Source organism: Pomacea canaliculata, linkage group LG9 (genome assembly GCF_003073045.1).
Source record: "Pomacea canaliculata isolate SZHN2017 linkage group LG9, ASM307304v1, whole genome shotgun sequence".
Taxonomy (NCBI): Eukaryota; Metazoa; Mollusca; class Gastropoda; order Architaenioglossa; family Ampullariidae; genus Pomacea; species Pomacea canaliculata.
Window position 1 is genome coordinate 26,893,638 of NC_037598.1, and position 7,679 is coordinate 26,901,316.

The following is a 7,679-nucleotide window of genomic DNA, read 5'->3' on the forward strand; positions in this document are numbered from 1 at the left end:
GCCACATGTAAAAGGTTGAGAACCGCTGGTCTAGGCGGTTGCGTTGGAAATGCTCTAAAGCAGTTCACTCCGCCAGAGCGCGTGGTGAACACTAGTCACTGCCTTGCCGCGTGAGGCACGGGAATTACACCACAACCGGGCACTGTCACACACTCAGACACTCCCGCCAGTTACACGACTGTCATTCCCCTACCTCTCTCTCTCTCGCACTACACCTGGGCTTGTATTCATGGACGTCGGTTAAATCATCGACGTTAAAGTTAACGACCGTTGGTTAGGGAACCAACGGTTAAATCCTAACCGACGTTAAAACTAGCGGCACATTCATGGGAGAGAAAGCATGCTGGGTTACCAAACCGACGGTCTATTTTAGGCACTCAGGGTATCCCCGTCACTGCGCATGCGTTAACAGGGCGAGTACGTAGAAACCAATATGGCGTCAAACCAAGCTACAAAAATACGGAAGGCAAATTGTTCTCACAACAAGGTGATGATGCTGGAGAACACTCTTAAAATAGAAAAATAAGTATGTAGAACCTATGTTCAGATTTGTGTCGTCGCTGGGAGCCGCAACACGTACCAGCGATGAAGTGCGGGGTAAAGTTTTCACTTTGAAACGGGAACATCGAGCGCGAGCATCAGCAACGAACAAAACGGGCAAGTGAGGGGCTGCCACAAAACCCTATGACGACGTACATCCTCGATGCCATTGTTGGGAAAGACAAAGCTAATCATGGGGTGAAAGGTGAGTAAACTTGCAAATGTAGACACAGAGTAGCAAACAAAGTACAATATAGAATGAACTAGCTGGTGACTGAGAAGGCTAAAGAGTAAAGCATCTTGTATCTTTATAATGGGCTGTTTTTTCTTTTGCAAATCCTTTTTCCAAATGATTGTGCATCAAGTGTCTTCACCAATGCTGCCAAATCACAAATGTCATAAACTTTCTTGTCAACACAGAAGTGACACATGTTAAAGATGATGGTATCTCCAATTCAATAAATTACTGATCAAGTAACCTTATGAATTTATCTCCTTATGCATATTCATAAGCTTAAATTATTAAAAAAAACAAGGCTTGATATACTAATGTTTGCATCATGCAGTGAAATTTTAGATGCATTTACAGTATTTTTTCTGGTTCAATTAGGTGGTGGGCATATTTAAGGAAAGCCAGACTGCTGCATGTAGTGAATCAGGTGTTGTTTTTTTTAATGAAATAAATGGATCCTAGGACTATGTGCTATCAATATTAGTTAAACTTACTCTGAGCTGTTTCCTTTGCTTGCTGTTTCATACATGCACCTCCAGAATGAATATTATGCTGACTGTAGTCCTAGACTGCAATTTTTGTGACAACTGTACAGCTTGTACAAACTGGGGTTATAGGGGGAAGATGGGAAATAGTTCTTTACAAAATTCCTTTTGAGCCTGGGGGAGTGGTTTGAAATTTTGGTGAGAGTAAGGATTGGAGGTGATAGTTTAAAATTATTTTTTGTGATTTTTATCTTTCACGTCATGTTTCTCGTGTAGTTACTTTGAATATAACTACATCTTTAAGTACACATCACTGTGCATGTAAACATTTCTACTCTGTAGCTGTGCTGTGGTTGGAAGAAAATCACTTAGGACCACTTGTCAAAGATAAAAAAAGAAAGTATTTACCCAATTATTTCATAGAAGGCATAAACTAGTAAACAACAATAATTACAAACATTTTGCGACAAAATCCCCTTATTCAGTTTAATCAACAAGGCATTCAAATGTTACAAACAAGAAAATGTTGATCTTACTCATGATAGAACATGTACACATTTATTGCAGTCCTTGACACAGCTGCGTAGTAAGGATGGTATGGTTGATACAGGCCGCATCAGGCATCGGGCAAAATTTTGGGGTAAGTGGCATCAAATTTATAATTTTATTTGTAATCTACAGTCCATTTGGCAAGAAAAGAGTGCAGAACATATTACATTAAGTTCATCTTATCACTACTAACATCAATACAGATTTTATGGAACAGTATTATGCCTATTTTAATTGTAACTCTTAAGTAACCAGATACTACATTTATCTGCAAGCCTATCTTTTGCTCCCCAAACATTGTCTTTTCTTACATTTTCAGAGTTTACAGAACTACATTTGTCATTGTGACTATCTTGCAGAGTCTTCAGAAGCATATCAAACAGTTGAGGTGCAGACCCAACACCAACCACCGACAATATCTTAGCAGCCACTGAATGATATTGATGAAATACAGATCCCACCACATCAGACACCAGTGGAACCAAAGCAAAAGACAAAGCAAAGCTGGAAAGACCTAAATAAACAAATGCCACTCCAGAGAAAGCTGAAGAAAAGGCAGAGTACAGGAACTAGAGAAACCACTTTGTGGTCTGCATATTGAACACACTAAATAGACACAAGACTGAACTTATAAAGCTGAAAATAATGAAACTGAAAAATGAGATGAAAATTAGTCACGCAGCAGATGCATGTGCACCTGCAAAATAAAAATTACTGCAAACTATTCTTGTTTCAATTTGTCCGTATACTGCATTTGTGTGAGTACCTTAAAAGTGCATGTTGATCACTCTCTGTCTCTTGTACATGTTGATCACTCTGTCTCTTAGCTTTTTCTGTGGCTATGTACGTGCCTGTTCAGATGCAGGTTGAGCCACTGAGCACTGTTGTGCAATATAAAACATACTGTGATCACATCACAGGCTTTTGCAGAGGATGACCAAAGCTTTGTACGGCAGCTCCATCTCCTCTTGCACACTCCAATGGCATGCTTCACAGGAAAGGTGTGGAGGTATGACTAAAGGTGTATTGCTCTTCTGACCTGGTCATAGGGTTAGGATTAAGTGTTAGCAGCCAAGTTTTCAGCATGTAGCTGGAATCACTACGGAGGCATCCTCTGACAGGCTGATTTGCTTGCTCCATGGTATCGAAGAACCCGGATTCCTTTAGTACCCTGGCATCATGCAGAATGCCAGGCAACTTTGCAACAACATCAATAAGTATCATGTCCACATCACAGATTGCCTGCAAAATAGCAAAAAATTCTGTTACAAATCTCCACACTAAAATCTAGCTGCTTATTTTATGTTTTGATATGTTTACAATTTTGTTTGTAAAAAACAAGTGCTGCTATGCTACTGTACATCTTTGTCACTACCTCAGAGTCTCAATGTGGATGTTTACCCAATAAATTTATATTGACATTTTATGTGGTATTTTAAAAGTTTTAATTGACATTTCACAGTTTGTATGTAACTGTATATTTCATAATTTTTATTTACTCAGTTCTCATCTATGATGGTGGGTGATCAGATAAGTGTCAGAAACCAAGTAAAAATGCTCATAACTGGAATATGAAATACATCATATGAAAATCCTGACAAAGTGGTGGCTAAAAATATAAGGACTACAAGAATTTTCCACAAAGTTGTTACCTGTTGGCACAACAACAACAACAACAAAAATAATAAATGTGCTGGCAACAGCTTAAAGTCAAAGAAATTTTAAGGAAAAGAAATTTCACTCACCTGCATATTAATTGAATGTACATTTTTCCTATTGATGTATTCATGTTTGTTTTCTGATGGATTTTTTTTTTTAAATTGGAATGTGAGTTCCATCCACACAGCCAAAGACACCTTTGAATCGCGCTATTTTATAGAATTTCCTCTCTCTGCAGCTCTGCCTCATCGTGATCCGGAAAACTAATCCACTGTGTCATAAGACTGAGTAGAGTTCGTGTCACAGCACTTATGGTCCTTGGTGTTGTTGGCTCACATTTAACAATTGCCAGCAACATCTTGAAAGCCTGTGGATTAAAACCTCTAAGCACGTACACTTGCAGCACTGTAGGTAGTGCGCCAACGCGGTTCGAATTTACGAGTTGGTTTTCAAAAACATCTGTAAGGCTGAGAATGTGATGTCGGCTATATCTAAATTTGCACAACAGTACAGCATTGTTGTATTTATAAATCGGATTAATCCCATCGCGAAAAACGCTCTTTTTCCTCAAAACAAGCTCTGAGCACAACAAACGCCGCCATCTTTAATCGTCGGTTTCGCGATTTAACGGTGGGGACCTCCACCGTTAAAGTTAGCGTCGGTTATAGGTCATCGGTTAGCGAAATTTCGGCCCCTGAATACGCCGTTGTCGCGCTAACCGACGACTAGTCACGTGACCGGTATCGGTTAAGGCTTAACCGACGTCCATGAATACAAGCCCTGACCAATATTTTGTGTATGTTACAGGTCAAGAGCAGCATCCACTTCATCCAAAATGTACAATGGTGCTGGCTTGAATAGCAGCATAGCCAGAATGAGTGACGAGGCCACCAGCGACCTGCACAAACAAATCTCTTTATAAGGACATAGGTCAGATCAAAGCACTTTTAGTAGCTACATGTCAAGTTTTACACATGCATCAAAGAACTGTCTAAATGCACCCCCACTGCACACATCCCCAGAAACATACTGCAAATGCTAGCGACTTGGGGAAATGTTGCAAATTTGGAAAGTCTTGGTGAAATGTGATCCAGTTTATTAATTCTACTGAGCACCATGTTGCTCATTATCTAAAGTGCTCAGGGTTACAAGTATTAAAAGGAAATATGCCCATGCAGAAAGAAACAAAATGAAGTTTCCTTAGCATAGCCAAACACTGCTCACTTGCTGCAAAAGGCAGACAACACAACCTGCAGACTTTGGTGCGAGAGCAAAGATACTCCTAACATCCTGCCAGAATACATTAAGATTTATGCCCCTGCAAGAAAATTGTCTAAGCAGGGCCGATGTTCAGGTGGAGTTCTTATGGTAAAAAGCTGTTGGTCACATTATATAAAGGAAATAAGATTTGATTCAGCCACCAGAGTTACATTGAAAATTGATAAAGAATTAAATAAGTCTGACAAAGATGTTATCTTGATATCATGCTATGTAGACATGTAGTGCCAGAAGGCAGTCCTTTTTACAATTCGTCAGATATAAAAGATGGCATTCATCTATTAGAGTAAAGTGTATTGCAGTATATAGATAAAGATGAATTCTACTTAATTTCGTGTGGAGACCTTAATGCAAGGACAGGGTCCGAACAAGTTAGTACAGATGATATTGTAAACTATTTTCATTCTATGCTGCATTGTGTTACCACTATGTAAATATCCCGCCATGTCAAAACGACTATATAAGTCATTGACATTAAAGTGCTCGTACTCGTACTCATCAATCACATGCTGATAATACTCAACTGCATGTACTGCTCCACTCCACTGGCGTAGTCTCACTCTGCTACCCGCACCACAGAAGTCTGTATTCAAGAAGTCCAAGAGTGGATGGTGACAAACAAACTGAAACTCAATGATGATAAAAAGGAAGCCCTCCTATGTTTGAGAAGAAATCTGTCTTCACTCGTTTGTCCACCAAGTCACATCAAGGTGGGCGACACCAACATCACCTTTGTGTCCTCCATTAGGAATCTGAGATTTACTGTCACTGCAGACATGACTCTTGCTAAATAAATTACAGCTGTCTGTCAGTCTATTATGATAGGCAAGTTCCAGCTGTCTGTCAGTCTGTCTATTATGATAGGCAAGTTCCAGCTGTCTGTCAGTCTGCCTATTATGATAGGCAAGTTACAGCTGTCTGTCAGTCAGTCTATTTGTCACACCCTTCCTTTTGCAATATCATGTTAATATCAGCTTCTTGTTCTTGTGGTGTCCTTGTTCTTAAGCGCTACTTACGGAATGTGAGTACGCGCTTTACCAATTAATAATAGTAATCATAAATGCAAAATGTGTAAAGAGCATACTTACACTCAAGGAGCATGCTCTTAGCGCTTAAGAACAAGAAATAAACATGGACAGCATGCAATGAACAGGAAAACAAACAACATATGAGCTATACAAGAATCAACAACCGTACGAAACAAAGAATAAAATCAAATACAGAAAACACAGAGGAACCAAACAACAACAACAATCATCATCATCTTATTATTATTAGTCCAGAAATAGACGGTTATCGTTCTTTAAATGACTCTTCTGTCACCTGGTTTTAGATCTAGCCAATCAGCTTGACTTTTCACATCACTGAAGATTATAATTATGTGAGTTTTGTTCATAGATTGGAATAAATCAGTTTAAGGTCCAATCCATCTATAGAATTTATACAAATGTATAGTAGTAGATCGTCTGCAGACACATTTATTCTATTTTTATTATCTTGGTGTACGAGTAGAGCCATTAATATCCGGGTATTTCAACAGACGACCGGCTCACAGCGCCACTACATAGACGAGATGTGGCGTTCAGTTCGCCCAAAGAACGAAGTCCGACTGTGACAACTTTATGAAAGATTTCGCCGTCATCTTAAGCATCTCAATGAAAGGCAAGTATTTTGTGTTACTAGACTTTCTTAGCTGCAGCACCAGCATCGCCTTCGTTCTTAGATTCATTATTTCAGAGGCGATGAACGTCTTGATTTGGTAATTGCAACGTCGGCCATTCTGCCTTCTTACGTCAGCGCCTTATAGAGCCAGAAAGAAACGTTAGTAATTCACAGTTTTAATTTGTTAGTTGCTACATAAAAAAAATTGGTAATTCATAGTTTTAATTTGTTAGTTGCTACATAAACAAAAATGAGTAATTCACAGTTTTAATTTGTTAGCTGATGCATAAACAAAAATTAGTAATTCAGTTTTAATTTGTTAGCTGGTACATGAACACAAATTAGTAATTCACAGTTTTAATTTGCTAGCTGGTGCATAAACAAAAATTAGGAATTCACCCTTTTAATTTGTTAGCTGGTACATAAACAAAAATTAGTAATTCACAGTTTTAATTTGTTAGCTGGTACAAAAAGAAAAAAAAGTAATTCATAGTTTTAATTTGTTAACTGGTACAAAACGAAAAATTAGTAATTCATAGTTTTAATTTGTTAGCTGGTACAAAGAAATTAGAATTCAAATCAAATATTAAAGAAAAAGTGATTTTATTCACTAAAATCCCACAGTTGAATAGAATATATAAAGCCACCACGTGACGATAAACACCCCAAAAGGTATAAAACCAGTTAGCAGCCAAAAGAATATTACTTGGGGACCTGTTTAAGCTCTCTGAATGGCTGGCTGTCTCAGTTGGCATGATCCCGTATTTAGATACAATTGTTGATGAGAGTCAACTACATTTCAATAAAGGTAGTCGTCTGGTCTGATGTGAAGATTTCACATAAAGGATTTAGTGGTAAATAAGCAGCTCGCATGAAAATTACTAAAGTTATCCTTTTTTAATATATTTCATGCACGAAAATATGACTTTACAGTGAATTCAATGTTAGTTTTCAAATGAAAGTTACTGTGTAAATTTATGGTATTGTATGATAATGATAAGAACTCTAGCTCCTAGAAGATGGTTGTGTTAGGAATAATGATGATTGATGATTGATGATGATGATTGATGATGATTGATGATGATTGATGATGATGATTGATGATTGATGATTGATGATGATGATTGGTGATGATGATTGATGATGATGATTGATGATGATTGATGATGATTGATGATGATGATTGATGATGATGATTGATGATGATGATTGGTGATGATGATTGATGATGATGATTGATGATGATTGATGATTGATGGTTGATGATGATGATT

At 38.0% G+C, this 7,679-nt stretch overlaps 1 long non-coding RNA gene across 1 annotated transcript; it reads left to right on the forward strand.

The window, feature by feature from the left end:
- Positions 1-219: 219 nt before the first annotated feature.
- LOC112572813 lies at positions 220-2,782 on the forward strand. Its single transcript, XR_003101077.1, has 4 exons — positions 220-745; positions 1,151-1,199; positions 1,825-1,897; positions 2,166-2,782. It is a non-coding gene; the product is annotated as an uncharacterized LOC112572813 (long non-coding RNA).
- Positions 2,783-7,679: the final 4,897 nt, after the last annotated feature.